Here is a 17,017-nt window from a genome sequence, read left to right as displayed (position 1 = left end):
GGAGGGGGGAGGGAGGGAGGGGGAGGGAGGGGGGGAGGGGAGGGGAGGGGGAGGGGAGGGAGGGGAGGGAGGGGAGGAGGGGGGGAGGGAGGGGAGGAGGGGGGAGGGAGGGGGGGGAGGGGGGAGGGGGGAGGGGGGAGGGGGGGGGCGAGGGGGAGGGGGGGAGGGGGGGGGGGGAGGGGGGAGGGGGAGGGGGGAGGGGGGAGGGGGGAGGGGGGGAGGGGGGGAGGGGGGAGGGAGGGGGAGGGGGGAGGGGGGGAGGGGGGAGGGGGGGAGGGGAGGGAGGGGGGAGGGGAGGGGGAGGGGGGGGAGGGGAGGGGAGGGGGGGGAGGGGAGGGGGGGGGAGGGGAGGGAGGGGGGGGAGGGGAGGGAGAGGGGGAGGGGAGGGGGAGGGGGAGGGAGGGGAGGGGGAGGGAGGGGAGGGGGAGGGAGGGGAGGGGGGGAGGGGGGAGGGGAGGGAGGGGGGAGGGGAGAGGGGAGGGAGGGGGAGGGGAGAGGGAGGAGGGGGGAGGGGGAGGGGAGGGGGGAGGGGAGAGGGGAGGGAGGGGGGGGAGGGGGGGAGGGGGGGAGGGGAGGGAGGAGGGGGGGGGGGGAGGGGAGGGAGGGGGGGGGGGAGGGGAGGGAGGGGGGGAGGGGAGGGAGGGGGGGGGAGGGGAGGGAGGGGGGGAGGGGAGGGAGGGGGGGGAGGGGAGGGAGGGGGGGGAGGGGAGGGAGGGGGGGGGAGGGGAGGGAGGGGGGGGGAGGGGAGGGAGGGGGGGGGAGGGGAGGGAGGGGGGAGGGAGGGGAGGGAGGGGGGAGGGAGGGGGGGAGGGAGGGAGGGGGGGGAGGGGAGGGAGGGGGGGAGGGGGGGGAGGGGGAGCGAGGGGGGAGGGGAGCGAGGGGGAGGGGGGGAGGGGAGGAATGGGGGGGGGAGGGAGGGGGGAGGGGAGGGGAGGGGGAGGGGAGGGGAGGGAGGGGGGAGGGGAGGGGAGGGAGGGAGGGAGGGAGGGAGGGAGGGGGGGAGGGAGGGGGAGGGGAGGGAGGGGAGGGAGAGGGAGGGAGGGGGAGGGAGGGGAGGGGGAGGGGAGGGAGGGGAGGAGGGAGGGAGGGAGGGGAGGGAGGGGAGGAGGGGGGAGGGAGGGGAGGGAGGGGGAGGAGGGGGGGAGGGGGGAGGGGAGGGAGGGGGGAGGGGGGGAGGGGAGGGAGGGGGGAGGAGGGGGGGAGGGGAGGGAGGGGGAGGGGGGGAGGGGAGGGAGGGGGGGGAGGGGAGGGAGGGGAGGGGGGGGAGGGGAGGGAGGGGGGGGGGAGGGGAGGGAGGGGGGGGAGGGAGGAGGGGGGGAGGGGAGGGAGGGAGGAGGGGGAGGGAGGGGGGGGAGGGGAGGGGAGGGGAGGGGAGGGGGAGGGGAGGGAGGGGAGGGGGGGGAGGGGAGGGAGGGGAGGGGGGGGAGGGAGGGAGGGGAGGGGGGAGGGAGGGAGGGGAGGGAGGGGGGAGGGGAGGGAGGGGGGAGGGAGGGGAGGGGAGGGAGGGGGAGGGAGGGGAGGGGAGGGGGGAGGGAGGGGAGAGGGGAGGGGGGGAGGGGAGGGAGGGGGGAGGGAGGGGGAGGGGGGAGGGAGGGGGAGGGGGGGAGGGAGGGGGAGGGAGGGGGGAGGGAGGGGGGGGAGGGAGGAGGGGGGAGGGAGGGAGGGGGGGAGGGGGGGTGGAGGGGGGGAGGGAGGGGGGAGGGAGGGGAGGGAGGGGGGAGGGGGGGAGGGGAGGGAGGGGGAGGGGAGGGAGGGGAGGGGAGGGAGGGGGGAGGGGAGGGGAGGGGGGGAGGGAGGGGAGGGAGGGGGGGAGGGAGGGAGGGAGGGGGGGAGGGGAGGGAGGGAGGGGAGGGGAGGGAGGGGAGGGAGGGGCGGAGGGGGGAGGGAGGGGGGGAGGGAGGGGGGAGGGGGGAGGGGAGGGAGGGGGAGGGGGAGGGGAGGGGAGGGAGGGAGGGGGGAGGGGGAGGGAGGGGGGCGGGAGGGGAGGGAGGGGGGAGGGGAGGGAGGGGGGGGGAGGGAGGGGAGGGGGGGGGGAGGGGAGGGGGAGGAGGGAGGGGAGGGGAGGGAGGGAGGGGGGGAGGGGGGAGGGAGGGGAGGGAGGGGGGGAGGGAGGGGGGAGGGGAGGGGGGAGGGGAGGGAGGGAGGGAGGGGAGGGAGGGAGGGGGGGAGGGGAGGGAGGGGGGGAGGGGGAGGGAGGGAGGGGGGAGGGGAGGGAGGGGGGGAGGGGAGGGAGGGGGGGAGGGGAGGGAGGGGGGAGGGGGGGAGGGAGGGGGGGGAGGGGAGGGAGGGAGGGAGGGGGGGAGGGAGGGAGGGGAGGGGAGGGGGGAGGGAGGAGGGGGGGAGGGGAGGGAGGGAGGGGGGAGGGGAGGGAGGGAGGGGGAGGGAGGAGGGGGGAGGGAGGGAGGGGAGGGGGGAGGGGGGAGGGAGGGGGGGGAGGGGAGGGAGGGGGGGAGGGGAGGGAGGGGGGAGGGGAGGGAGGGGGGGGGAGGAGGGAGGAGGGGGGAGGGGAGGGAGGGGGGGAGGGGAGGGAGGGAGGGAGGGGGGGAGGGAGGGAGGGGGGAGGGGGGGGAGGGAGGGGGGAGGGAGGGGAGGGAGGGGGGGAGGGGAGGGGAGGGAGGGGGGGAGGTGAGGGGGGAGGGGGAGGGGAGGGAGGGGGAGGGAGGGGAGGGGGGAGGGGAGGGAGGGGGGGAGGGGAGGGAGGGAGGGGAGGGAGGGGAGGGGGGGAGGGGGGAGGGGGGAGGGGAGGGAGGGGGGAGGGAGGGAGGGGGAGGGAGGGAGGGGGGGAGGGGAGGGAGGGGGGAGGGGAGGGAGGGGAGGGGAGGGAGGGGGGGAGGGAGGGGGGGAGGGGGAGGGGAGGGAGGGGGGGAGGGGAGGGGAGGGAGGGAGGGAGGGGAGGGAGGGAGGGGAGGGAGGGGGGGGGAGGGGAGGGAGGGGGGGAGGGGAGGGAGGGGGGGAGGGGAGGGAGGGGGGGAGGGGAGGGAGGGGGAGGGGGAGGGGGGAGGGGAGGGAGGGGGAGGGAGGGAGGGGGAGGGGAGGGAGGGGGGAGGGGAGGGAGGGGGAGGGGGAGGGGGAGGGGAGGGAGGGGGAGGGGAGGGAGGGGGGAGGGGAGGGAGGGGGGGGAGGGGAGGGAGGGGGGAGGGGAGGAGAGGGAGGGAGGGGGGGAGGGGAGGGAGGGGGGGAGGGGAGGGAGGGGGGGAGGGGGGGAGGGGAGGGAGGGGAGGGGGGGAGGGGGGGGGAGGGAGGGAGGGGGAGGGGGAGGGGAGGGGAGGGGGGAGGGAGGGGGAGGGGAGGGAGGGAGGGAGGGGGGAGGGGAGGGAGGGAGGGAGGGGGAGGGGGAGGGAGGGGGGAGGGGGGGTGGAGGGAGGGGGGGGGGAGGGGGGGAGGGGGGGTGGGAGGGTGGGAGGGAGGGAGGGAGGGGGGGAGGGAGGGAGGGGGGAGGGGGGAGGGAGGGGGGAGGGGGAGGGAGGGGGAGGGGGAGGGAGGGGGAGGGGGGAGGGAGGGGGGAGGGAGGGGAGGGGGAGGGAGGGGAGGGGGGAGGGAGGGGAGGGGGGAGGGAGGGGGAGGGGGGGAGGAGGGAGGAGGGGAGGGAGGGAGGGGGAGGGAGGGGGGAGGGAGGGGGAGGGGGAGGGGGAGGGGAGGGGGGAGGGGGGAGGGGGGAGGGGGAGGAGGGGGAGGGGAGGGGGGGAGGGGGGGAGGGGGAGGGGAGGGGGGAGGGGGAGGGAGGGGGGGAGGGAGGGAGGGGGGGAGGGAGGGAGGGAGGGAGGGGAGAGAGGGAGGGAGGAGAGAGGGGAGGGGAGGAGGGAGGGGGAGGGGAGGGGGGAAGGGAGGAGGGAGGGGGGGAGGGAGGAGGGAGGGGAGGGGGGAGGGAGGGGGGAGGGGGAGGGAGGAGGAGGGGGGAGGGAGGAGGGAGGGGGGAGGAGGGAGGGGGGAGGGGAGGGAGGGGGGGAGGGGAGGGAGGGGGGGAGGGGAGGGAGGGGGAGGGGAGGGAGGGAGAGGGGAGGGAGGGGAGGGGAGGGAGGGGGAGGGAGGGAGGGGGAGGGGAGGGAGGGGGAGGGGAGGGGGGGAGGGGAGAGGGAGGGGGGGGAGGGAGGGGAGGGAGGGGGAGGGGAGGAGGGAGGGGAGGGAGGGGAGGGGAGGAGGGGAGGGAGGGGAGGGGGGAGGGGGAGGGAGGGGGAGGGGAGGAGGGGGAGGGGAGGGAGGGGGGAGGGAGGGAGGGGGGAGGGGGGAGGGGAGGGGGGAGGGGAGGGAGGGAGGGGGGAGGGGAGGGAGAGGGGGGAGGGGAGGGAGGGGAGGGGGAGGGAGGGAGGGGAGGGGAGGGAGGGGGGAGGGGAGGGAGGGGGGGGAGGGGAGGGAGGGGGGCAGGGGAGGGAGGGGGGCAGGGGAGGGAGGGGGGCAGGGGAGGAGGGGGGCAGGGGAGGGAGGGGGCAGGGGAGGAGGGGGCAGGGAGGGAGGGGCAGGGAGGGAGGGGGGCAGGGGAGGGAGGGGGAGGGAGGGGGGGGGGAGGGAGGGGGGGAGGGGGGAGGGGGGAGGAGGGGGGGGGAGGGAGGGGGGAGGGAGGGGGGGAGGGGAGGGAGGGGGAGGGGAGGGAGGGGGGAGGGGAGGAGGGGGAGGGGAGGAGGGGGAGGGGGGAGGGGGAGGGGAGGGGGGAGGGGAGGGAGGGGGGAGGGGGGGGAGGGGAGGGAGGGGGGAGGGGAGGGAGGGGGAAGGGGAGGGAGGGGGAAGGGGGAGAGGGGGAGGGGGAGGGGGGGAGAGGGGGAGGGGGAGGGGGGAGAGGGGGAGGGGGAGGGGGGGGTGAGGGGAGGGGGAGGGGGCAGGGAAAGGGGGGGACTGTCTGGGAGGGTGGATGAGCAAGAGATAACATGAAGGGTTGGGGAAACTGGCACGTACGGGTGAGGGCCAGTGTACAAAGCTGTGTAAATATATCATTTTGCCATGTATAGATCTTGCTCCTGCGCGATTTCTCGTTTTTTTGTTTTTGCGGGGGGTGGGGTTATTGTTTGTAAGGGAGAAAAATTGTGTTAAAAAACTTTAATAAATATATATATTTTTAAAAGGGACAGGACTAGCTGCTAAATATTCCAGGATGTAGCTGTTTTAGGCAAGACAGGGAGGAAGGTAAAAGAGGTGGGGGGGTTGCAATATTGGTTAGGGAACATATTACAGCTGCACAGAGGGAGGACACCATGGAAGAATCAAAGCAACGAGGCACTGTGGGTAGAGCTCAGAAACAGGAAGGGGGCAGTCACTATGATGCGGGTGTACTACAGGCCTCCCAACAGCCCACGGGAAGTTGAGGAACAGGTATGTAAGCAGATTCTGGATAGAAGTAGAAATAACAGAGTTGCTGTAGTGGGAGACTTTAATTTTCCTTATAGCGACTGGAAATCCCTTAGGGCTAGGGGTCTGGATGGTGAGGAATTTGTTAAGTGTGTCCAAGAAGGATTTTTGGAACAATATGTGGATAGTCCGACTAGAGAGGGGGCTATATTGAACCTAGTACTAGGGAACAAGCCTGGCCAGGTCATCAACATTGTAGTGGGAGAACATGTGGTGAACAGTGACCACAATTCCGTAAGCTTTCGGATACTCCTGAAAAAGGACGAGTGTTGTCCTCGGGTTAAGGTGCTAAATTGGGGGAAGGCTAACTACAACCAGATTAGGCAGGATTTGGAGGCTGTTGTTTGGGAAAGGGTGTTTGAGTGTAAATCCACATTTGGCATGTGGGAGTCTTTTAAGGAGGAGTTGATGGGAGTGCAGGATAGGCATGTGCTGGTAAAAGGGAAGGACATGAAAGGCAGGATTCGGGAACAATGGATGACCAGGGAAATTGAGTATATTGTCAAAAAGAAAAAAGATGCATATGAGAGGTACAGGCAACTAATAACAGATAAAGCACTTGAGGAATACAAGGAAAGTAGAAAAGAGCTCAAGCAGGGAGTCAGGAGGGCAAAAAGGGTCACACACTGTTCTTGGCAGACAGGATTAAGGAGAATCCAAAGGCATTTTATACGTATATTAGAAACAAGAGGGTAGCTAGAGAAAGAGTTGGCCCACTCAAGGACAAATGAGGGAAATTAGGTGTAGAACCAGAGGAAGTAGGTGAGATCCTTCATGAATATTTTGCATCGGTATTCACAAAGGAGAGGGATATGTTGATTGTTTGTGTCTCAGAGGGATGTGTAAACACTTTAGAACAGGTCGTTATTACGAGGGAGGAAGTGTTAGGTGTGTTAAAAGGCATTAAGGTAGACAAAACCCCAGGGCCAGATGGCATCTATCACAGATTGCTGAGGGAGGCAAGAGATGAAATCGCTGGACCTCTGTCAGAAATCTTTGTGTCCTCATTGGCCACAGGCGAGATCCCAGAGAATTGGAGCATAGACAATGTTGTACCGTTATTTAAGAAGGGTTGCAAGGATAATCCGGGTATGAGAGGCCAGTGAGCTTGACGTCAGTGATAGTGAAATTGTTGGAAAAGAATCTCAGAGACAGGGGGCGGGATTCTCTCAGCCCGGGATTCTCTCAGCCTGGGATTCTCTCAGGCCCCCCCCCCCCCCCCCGCGGATTCTCGGCCCGGGGTGGGCCGAGCGGCTGTCGTAAAAAAGCCGACTCCCGCCGGCGCCGTCCACACCTGCTCTCAGCCGGCGGGAACTCGGCGTGGAAGGGTTGGGGGGGGGGGGGGGCGGGCGGCCTGTGGGGGGAGGGGGGGGGGAGGGTTCCGACCCTGGGTGGGGCCCTCCAATGTGGCCTGGCCCACGATCGGGGCCCACTGCGCATTGCCGCCAGTGCCACTGCGCATACGCTGATCCCGCGGCGCCCAGTTCATGCCCGGATCAGCAGCTGGAGTGGCGTGAACCAATCCAGTGCCATGCTGGCACCCTGTAGGGGCCAGAATTACTGATCCTGAGGCCGTGTTGGCGCCGTCGAGAAAAGAGCTCAAGCAGGGAGTCAGGAGGGCAAAAAGTGTCACAAAATGTGGGACATTTGCAGCACTTGCGCTGGCTGAACCTGTCCTTTGAAAGTAATGTAGCATAAAAATGAAAACACTGTTGTTCATGATGTGTAATTTTCTTGAATGTTAGGAAGCAGAAAGAGTTGTGTAGGGCCTCAACACTTAGCCTCAGGATCACAGAATCCCGCCCCTAATCTATGCACATTTGGAAGTGAATGGCCTTATTAGCAACAGACAGCATGGTTTTGTACGAGGGAGGTCATGTCTCACTAATTTGATTGAATTTTTTGAGGCGGTGACAAAAATGATTGACGAGGGAAGGGCTGTGGATGTTGTCTACATATACTTTAGTAAAGCATTTCATAAGGTCCTCATGACAGGCTGCTGCATGGGGTCAGGGGTGAACTATTTGGATGGGTCCAGAACTGGCTTGGCCAGAGAAGACAGAGGGTAGCAGTGGAAGGGTGTTTTTCAGAATGGAGGTCTGTAACTAGTGGTGTTCCGCAGGGATCAGCTCTGGGATCTTTGTAATATATATAAATGAATTGGAAGAAAACGTAGCAGGTCTGATTAGCAAGTTTGCAGATGATGCTAAGATTGCAGGAGTTGCGGATAGTGGTGATAAGATCGTCAGGGAATGCAACAGGATATAGATAGGCTGCAAAATTGGGCAGAGAAATGGCAGATAGAATTTAACCCGGACAAATGTGAGGTGATCCATTTTGGTAGATCCCATTCAGGTGGGAGCTATAAAATAAATGGCAGAACCATCAGGAGCATAGAGACACAGAGAGCTGGGCGTGCAGGTCCACAGATCCCTAAAAGTGGCAGCACAGGTGGAAATGGTGGTGAAGAAAGCATATGGCATGCTTGCCTTCATAGGACGGGGTATCGGGTATAAAAGCTCGAAAATTATGTTACAATTATATCGAACGTTGGTTAGGCCACATTTGTAATACCGTGTCCAATTTTGGTCACCGCACTACCAGGACGTGCAGGCTTTGGAGAGAGTACAGAAAAGGTTTACCAGGATGTTGCCTGGTATGGAGGGTATTAGCTATGAGGAGAGATTGAATAAACTGGGATTGTTCTCCCTAGAGAGATGGAGGCTGAGGGGCGACCTGATAGAAGTTTACAAAATTATTAGGGGTAGATAGGGTGAACAGTTGAAGGCTTTTTCCCAGGGCAGAAATGACAATTACAAGGGAGCACAGGTTCAAGGTGAGGGGGGAAAGGTTCAGTGGAGATGTGCGGGGGAGGTTTTTTTTCCCCCACAGAGGGTGGTGGTGGCCTGGAATGTACTGCCAAGTGAGGTGGTTGAGGCAGATACGTTAGTGACCTTTAAGACTTATATGGATAGGCACATGAACAGACGGGGTATAGAAGGATACAGGCGGTTGGTCTAGATAGGATACGTGATCGGCGCAAGCTTGGAGGACCGAAGGGCCTGTTCCTGTGCTGTATTGTTCTTTGTTCTTTAATCTATTTTTAAAGACTTTTTAAGAAATATAATGTATATCAATTTTAAAACAAATGACAAATTATTTTCCACTAGCTACGAAATGCGAAAAATCAACATTCTATCTGGAAGATTAGCAAGTAAATTTAAAGTCAATGGAAGGTCTTGACAGGACACTTGTGTAACTTGTCTCAATCTGTGTAACCCATTTTCTTTAAACACGAGAACAAAAATACGAACAATACCTTTCTTGCTACACAACTCTTTCTGCTTCCTAAAATTCAAGACAATTACACATCATGAGCAACAGTGTTTTCATTTTTATGCTACATTACTTTCAAAGGACAGGTTCAGCCAGCGCAAGTGCTGCAAATGTCCTACATTAATAAATGATGCCCGTTTGCGACAACATTCATGTTTGCAAGGACTGTCAAGTCAGTGAGATGGTCTGCACAACAGAATGAAGGCACACTAGTCCATAACTGCTCTCTTGACTGGCCTTCATCTTGGAAGGTCATAAACAGAAAAGCCTGGATTTAATTTATGAATTTTAAGAAGCAAAAATTGAAATTCATGAAATCTGAACAGATTCTCATTGATAATTGAAAACTATCGCTTTGTCTAGTTGTTGTCCCTTAACATCAAATCATTTTTCTTTGGATCAAAGAAGTTTTTTGAAATAATGATGGAAATTTGTAGCAATGGCAACATGTTCCTAGAGGAATTTATGCCTTGGTTTCAAATGCTATAATAGGCCTGGACCTCCACAAAGTGACAAAGTTGGATCGTCACTGCACTCCTCAAAATCCTTTCAATCTTTTTTCACCTGATCTTGCGACTTACGTCAGGTGAGAACTGTGCAGTGCAACACGCTCCTGAGGCCTTCTGCCGAGGGCTACAGTGTTGGGTGCAAGGAGGCCACAGCCCCTTTTTGTGACACCATCTGCCTTAAGTCAGATAGGTTTAAAAGTCTAGCTACTTGCAAGTCAGGGAGAAGATAGGTTTGCAAGGTAAGTGCACATGATTTGGGAGGAGTCGTTGGGAGGGAGGGGGGGGGGGGGTGTGCAGTCAAGGCAGGGGTGTACGTGCATTCGGGGGGGGCAGGCCTCTGCAATTGGAGACGGTGCTACTGGGGACGGATTGCAGTCAGGTGGGGTTCCATGGGAGGAACCTGTGGGACAGTGGGGTAGACTCCAATGGAGGGTGCAGTGGGGAGTGTGGTGTTGTCAGGGTCAAGGGTGGGAGAGGTACGTATAATGATTACTTCACAGTTAGAAGTGGTTTAATTCTTCTTGCTTTTCCTGGGTAACTATCATTGTAAGACAGTCGGGACCATCAAAAAGTTTGTAGTTTATATCGTGTTCTTAGATGGTTCCCAGGGTTATAGTACGGTGCTGTTCACTGGAGATCTTGAGACTTGTAAATTTAAACATGAACTGTTCATTGTTAATCATTAATGTTTTGCAGTTCCCAAATTACTATCATGCATGGAGATGTTCTATACAGGTAGGCTGCTGACAGAGTATTGCTCTAGCTCTCCCAGAGTCCTGACTCTATACATCATATTGTGGTCGGTGCGATTCGCAGGCCCCATGTTAACATTTAGAACATAGAACTTAGATCTGTACAGCACAGTACAGGCCCTTCGGCCCATGATGTTGTGCCGAACTAGTCTGAAACTAAGAAAAAATCAACCTACTCCCAATCATTCTAGTGCAGTCCATATGCCTATCCAATAACTGCTTGAAAGTTCCTAAAGTGTCCGACTCCACTGCCATAGCTGGGAGTGCGTTCCACGCCCCAACCACTCTCTGAGTAAAGAACTACCTCTGACATCCCTCCTCTATCTTCCATCATGAACCTAAGAGTTATGCCCCCTTGTAACAGCTACATCCACTCAAGGAAAAAGTCGCTGAACGTCCACTCTATCTATCCCTCTCATCATCTTATACACCTCAATTAAGTCACCTCTCATCCTCCTTCGCTCCAATGAAAAAAGCCCTAGCTCCCTCAACCTTTCCTCATAAGACCCACCCACCAATCCAGGCAGCATCCTGGTAAATCTCCTTTGCACCCTTTCCAATGCTTCCACATCCTTTCTATAATGAGGTGACCAGAACGGCACACAATACTCCAAATGTGGTCTAACCAAGGTCTGGTACAGTTGCAGCATAACCTCACGGCTCTTAAACTCAATCCCCGTTAATAAATGCTAACACACTATAGGCTTTCTTCACGGCTCAATCCACTTGGGTGGCAACTTTCAGAGATCTATGGACATGAACTCCGAGATCTTTTTGCTCCTCCACATTCTTCAGAACTCTACCGTTAACCATGTAATCCGCATTCAAATTTGACCTACCAAAATGAATCACATCACACTTATCAGGGTTAAACTCCATCTGCCACTTTTCAGCCCAGCTCTGCATCCTATCAATGTTTCTTTGCAGACTACAACAGCCCTCCACATTATCCACTACTCCACCAATCTTGGTGTCATCAGCAAATTTACTACCCAACCTTCAACTCCATCATCCAAGTCATTGATAAAAATCACAAATAGCAGAGGACCCAGCACTGATCCCTGTGGTACACCGCTGGTGACTGGGCTCCAGGATGAAAATTTACCATCTACCACCACCCTCTGTCTTCTATGTGATAGCCAGTTACTGATCCAATCGGCCAAATTTCCCTCTATGCCATGCCTCCTTACTTTCTGCATGAGCCGACCATGGGCACCTTATCAATCGCCTTACTAAAATCCATGTATACGACATCAACTGCTCTACCTTTATCTATATACTTAGTTACCTCTTCAAAGAATACAATCAAATTTGTGAGGCAAGACTTACCCCTCACAAATCCGTGCTGACTATCCTGGATTAAGCTGTATCTTTCCAAATTATCATAAATCCTATCCCTCAGAACCCTTTCCAATAATTTACCGATGACCGAAGTGAGACTAATCGGCCTATAATTCCCAGGGTTATACCTATTCCCTTTCTTGAACAAGGGGACAACATTCGCCTCTCTCCAATCTTCTGGCACTATTCCTGTAGACAGTGAGGACATAAAGATCAAAGTCAAAGGCTCTGCAATCTCATCCCTCACCTCCCAAAGAATCCTAGGATATATCCCATCAGGCCCAGGGGACTTATCTATCCTCAGGCTTCTCAAAATTTCTAACACATCTTCCTTCCGAATATCTACCTCCTCCAGCCTACCAGCCTGTATCGCACTATCCTTCTCAACAACGTGGCCCCTCTCCTTTGTGAACACTGAAGAAAAGTATTCATTTAGGGCCTCTCCTATATCATCAGACGCCATGCACACATTCCCACTGCTGTCCTTGACCGGCCCTAACTTCACCTTGGTCATTCTTTTATTCCTCACATAAGCATAAAAAGCCTTGGGGTTTTCCTTGATCCTACCCACCAAGGACTTCTCATGCCCCCTCCTAGCTCTCCTAAGCCCTTTCTTGAGCTCCTTCCTAGCTATCTTGTATCCCTCAAGCGCCCTAACTGAGCCTTGTTTTCTCATCCTTACATAAGCCCCCTTCTTCCTCTTGACAAGACATTCAACCTCTTTTGTAAACCATGGTTCCCTCACTCGACCATTTCCTCCCTGCCTGACAGGGACATACCTATCAAGGACAAGCAGTATTTGCTCCTGGAACAAGCTCCACATCTCAATTGTCCCTGACAGTTCCTGTTTCCATTTTATGCTTCCAAATTCTTGCCTAATTGCATTGTAATTACCCTTCCCCCAGTTATAAACCTTGCCCTGCTGTATATTCCTATCCCTCTCCATTGCTACAGTGAAAGTTACCGAATTGTGGTCACTATCTCCAAAGTGCTCTCCCACAACCAAATCTAACACTTGGCCCAGTTCATTACCCAGTACCAAATCCAATGTTGCCCCGCCTCTTGTCCGTCAATCCACATATTGTGTGAGGAAACCCTCCTGCATACACTGGATAAAAACAGTCCCATCCAAACTATTTGAATTATAGTGATTCCAATCAATATTTGGAAAGTTAAAGTCACCCATGACAACTATCCTGTGACTACCGCACCTATCCAAAATCAGCATTACAATCTTTTCCTCCACATCTCTGTTATTGTTTGGGGGCCTATAGAAAACTCCTAACAAAGTGACCGCTCCTTTCCTATTTCTAATTTCAGCCCACACTACCTCGGTAGACAGATCCTCCTCAAACTGCCTTTCTGCAGCCATTATACTATCCTTGATTAACAATGCAACTCCTCCACCTGTTTTACCACCTTCCCTAATCTTACTGAAACATCTAAACCCCGGAACCTCCAACAACCATTCCTGCCCCTGTTCTATCCACGTCTCCGTAATGGCCACAACATCGTAGTCCCAGGTACCAACCTTATTCCTGATGCTCCTCGCATTGAAGTAGACACACTTCAAACCACCTTCATGCCTGCAGGTCCACTCTTGTGACCTTGGTACCTTCCTCAGTACTGCACTACCCTCAACTTCGTGAACTCCAGCAAAGCTATCTCTGCTGAGCATCTTTATATTATAATTTCATACAGGTACATATCACAACATCTCCCTTCCTTTTCTTAAATTTGTATTTGCTATCCCTGCTCCCCACCTCAATCTCTGACTTTATAAATTCATAGTCTTGAGCCTTGAAAGTTCTTCCACATCAGTCTGTCACATGTAGAGGAATGGTAGTAGCATTGTGTTGCCGACACTCAGCTATCTCCATTTGATTTGCTTTTTACGCTCCTTCCAGTCGAATCTCTTTATTAATAAATTGTCTGTGTTTGTCTTATTCCTTCGGAGAGGATTGTGCATTCCATTAATTCCTAATGGACTCAGATTTTCTTTTTCCACGGTGTCTGCCATGTTCCTGCTGGATGTATACATTTCACAAATGGACATTCATTTCCATCAGTTTCACAATTTCAACCAAACATTTCTTTGCTATTTAAATTTTCAAGTTGCTATATAAGCTAATGAATTTTTTAGTTCAGGTCAACTTTTTCTTCTTCCAGGTCCTTGTGCTTCAGTGTTGGATTTATATTTTCTATCTTAATCCTGTCTCTTCTTTCTCTGTCAGCAACAGAAGTTTGGTTGTGTCCTTCGTTTTGGATCCACTGTTGGTCAGGTCTTTTTCTGGCGAAGCTTTCACTTGCTTCAGTTCTGTAATTGTGCTACTGATGGCTTCATTATCCACTTGCAACTAGGAAAATTCTACAGCTTTTCCTTTCAACATCTCTCTTTCATTTAACTGTTTCTGCAACTCCTCAGTACGTTTCGCGTAGTTCTTTTCTTCCTTCTGGAATAAAAAACATTACTGAGTCTTTTCTGCCATCAGTTTGTTCAGAGTGATGTTAAATTAATTTGCTTTTCTTCGAAATCTTGCAGAGGAACAACCGTTGACAGAAAGAATTCTCATCGTGTATGAAGGTCTTTCAACATATTTACCTTTTCTTTACCAAGCTTGCTTTCATCTGAAATTTTCCTGTAATTCAATAGAATCACCTTGAGAGTCTTTTACCGTGTTTTCATTCAGCTATTTAAAACTGTTTTCATCTCTTTACGCTTTTGTCTTTAATTTTTCTTCTGAGGTGCATGTCTCTGTAGTCCAGCTTCAGTTTTCATACTTTAGGATACTGTTCTGGGTTCACGCATTTAACTGCCAACTTTCTTACTGCTGTTGATCAGCACTACCGATCACCATGCTACTATCGCTGTTGGTCATCAACGTAGATGCCACTACTGCACACCATGCCATAATACGGTGCGTGATGATGTCTTGATGAGGAGATCTTGAGACACGTGAACCCATCTTTTAACATGAACCCTTTGTTGGTGGTATTTAACCATTTATAGTTCCAAGGTATGGTAAGGCATGGAGTGTTGTCTCCATGCAGGCAGGCTGCGTACTTGTGCTGCTCTGGATTGTTCTCCCAGAGCCCCTTACCATGTGATTATATGTACTATAATATGGGCAGTGTTATTCTCTAGCCCCACATCAAACCTTGCTCTGCTGAGCATCTTTACATTACAATGACATGCAGGCACATATCACAACATCCAGTACAGGACAATTGTCCTTCGGACATTTGATTGTCATGAAAGCCTTATCTGGGACTTCCGGGTCAGGGTTCCCCAATGCATCTTTGGGTACCTTCCCAGATACACTGCCCTGGAGCTCAGATGTTGCAGGGCATTACAAAACATTGGACTTTCAGAATTAGAAATTGGACATCTCCACTATTAGTTCACATTTTGCACCAGGATCAGTTCATAGAATCTACAGTGCAGAAGGAGGCCATTTGGCTTATCGAGTCTGCACCGGCCCTTGGAAAGAGCACCCCACCCAAGCCTCCACCCTATCCCCGTAACCCAATAACCGCACCTAACCTAACCTTTTTTGGACACTAAGGGCAATTTAGCATGGCCAATTCACCTAACCAGCACATTTCTGGATTGTGGGAGGAAACTGGAGCACCCGGAGGAAACCCACACAGTTCATGAAAACAATTAAATCAACAGGGTGTCAATTTCACAACCACCTCCAAATTAAAATCAAATAATCACAAGTGCAAAGAAATATCCAGGTATATACATATATAAACAAAATTCAAATGAAATTAATTTCCAAACTGCATGAAGGCAAGCAGCGAGTGCCTCTTCCTTGCATCATCATTATTATTTAAGTAAAAGGATGAGATAGCCTGGAGATGCGGAGTGTTAATTTCATAAATTAAAGAGTATACACGTGGGGGGCACTCACCGGATAATTACTTTGTCCACACAGGTTCACAAAACAGCATCTGAAGAGAAGCTTATTGACACTGGTGTTAGGTTGTAGAGTTCAGAGGCTTGTAAAGGCCTGGATTTTCACTGAGCCTGGTTAACTCAGGAACCCTGTAAATATGGCGAGCAAATCCTGATTCAGGGATTCCCATCCACGTTCTGGGCTGAGAGCCTTTTAGGAGTGAATATCAGAAGCCCATATATGGATAGCCTACCCAGGCCAGCTCCACTGCAGAGATATGTATCTCCTATTTCTCCACAATTTACATTGGAGTCAGGCCAGGTTCTTAAAGAGTCTTGGTTCATGGCCCGAGATGGGTTGTGTGCCTGAGGCATCATTTAAAAGGCAAGTTAAAAAGGTTCCATTCATGCTCATCATGCCAAGCTACACCTCCACCCACCCCCTATGTTTCCTCATGCCCCAGACTCTGTCCTTCCACCCACCCCCTCAGGCCCATGACAGTTCTGCCCTTCCATCCATCCCTATGTCCGCTCATGCCCCCTATGCCAGGCTCTGGCACTTCTATGCATACTGACCCACTGTAGAACTCTAGAACCATTGAACATTCCTCGTGGAATGTGGAAAAAATGACTTTAAAAACATGTAATCCATTGATCACTTCCTCCTATGAAAGCAATGTCAGGATGGCAAACTAATAAATAAAAATGTTGATCATCCAGGCCCTGTGAAGTTTCAAAAACCACAAACACGTGAAACCACCTGACATATGTCAACAAACATTGTGAAATTGACCACAGATATCAGAGAGCCCGAACTGTCAATCAAACAATAATTCTTCTGTGCAGCAGGTGTTCTGCGATTCTCATAGATTTATGGGCTCTCAGCCAAGTCTCATTATGTATGCTTGGGTCAATGGGTCAGTGTTAGCATGGAGGCAAGAGGTACCTTAGGGAGTGTACGGATGGGAAGAGCCTGGCATAGGGGCTTGAAGGAGTGGGTGGAAGGGCAGAGCGTGCCATTGGAGGCATGAGAGGACACAGGGAGTGGGTGGCGGCATGAGTTGGCATGGATCGGGCAAGGGGATGAAGAGGGTGTGAAGGGTGAGGGTCTGTGTGTTTTCTTTCACTGGGATAAAGTCCCATCATGCCAATGTTTGGTAATAACATTGTTAGAGGCAAATGAATGCTTCTTGATCGAAAAGCAGCTGGAAAAATCGATGACAACATGAAAATCTACCATCATAAAACACAAAGCATCTTAACTGCATCAATGATAACTATAATGAAAATAATTTCACCTACACATGTTTAGTATCCAAAAATAACCTACATATTTAGAAAGATACCTACATTAATTGTTATCACTCATAACAATGAAGCTGGAAAGTTTCATATGTCTTCATGTTTATTTGTCAAAGTGCATTAAAGCTATTCCGCTTATCAAAGTGATGCAACTTCATATTTAGATATTTCAGAAAACCTAGATTTGTGGAACTTCTCATGAAAACAGCTTGGCAATTCCCCCCCCCCCCCCAACCCAAGGGGAGAGAGAGAGAGGGGGGGGGGGGGGGAGGAGAAGAGATTTCACAAGGGAAACACAGCCGAGGTTGACGGGGAAGAAAATAAAGGGGGGTGGGGGGCAAAACCGACCAGGGGGGACGCAAGGGGGGTGGGGGGGGGGGGGGGTGGCGGGGGAGGAGACCACACGCTGAGCCAGAGGGCAGCAGAATGTAAATAGAGGAAATTAAGGGAAGGAAAAAAACAAACCTTTCTGTATTGTACAGTGAATAAACACGGCCAACAATGTGCATAACTGTATATAAATTTGAAAATGCCAATAA

At 55.0% G+C, this 17,017-nt stretch overlaps 1 protein-coding gene across 2 annotated transcripts in view; it reads right to left on the bottom strand.

Annotated features, from left to right (window-relative positions):
- LOC140408621 (lipopolysaccharide-responsive and beige-like anchor protein) overlaps window positions 1-17,017 on the bottom strand; it is a 1,704,725-nt gene that overhangs the window by 851,187 nt on the left and 836,521 nt on the right. The gene's annotated exons all lie outside the window — the stretch shown is intronic.

Source organism: Scyliorhinus torazame, chromosome 3 (assembly GCF_047496885.1).
Source record: "Scyliorhinus torazame isolate Kashiwa2021f chromosome 3, sScyTor2.1, whole genome shotgun sequence".
In the NCBI taxonomy this organism is placed as follows: domain Eukaryota; kingdom Metazoa; phylum Chordata; class Chondrichthyes; order Carcharhiniformes; family Scyliorhinidae; genus Scyliorhinus; species Scyliorhinus torazame.
The sequence above is the reverse complement of the archived record's forward strand: the minus strand, read 5'-3'. Positions and strand labels throughout refer to the sequence as shown.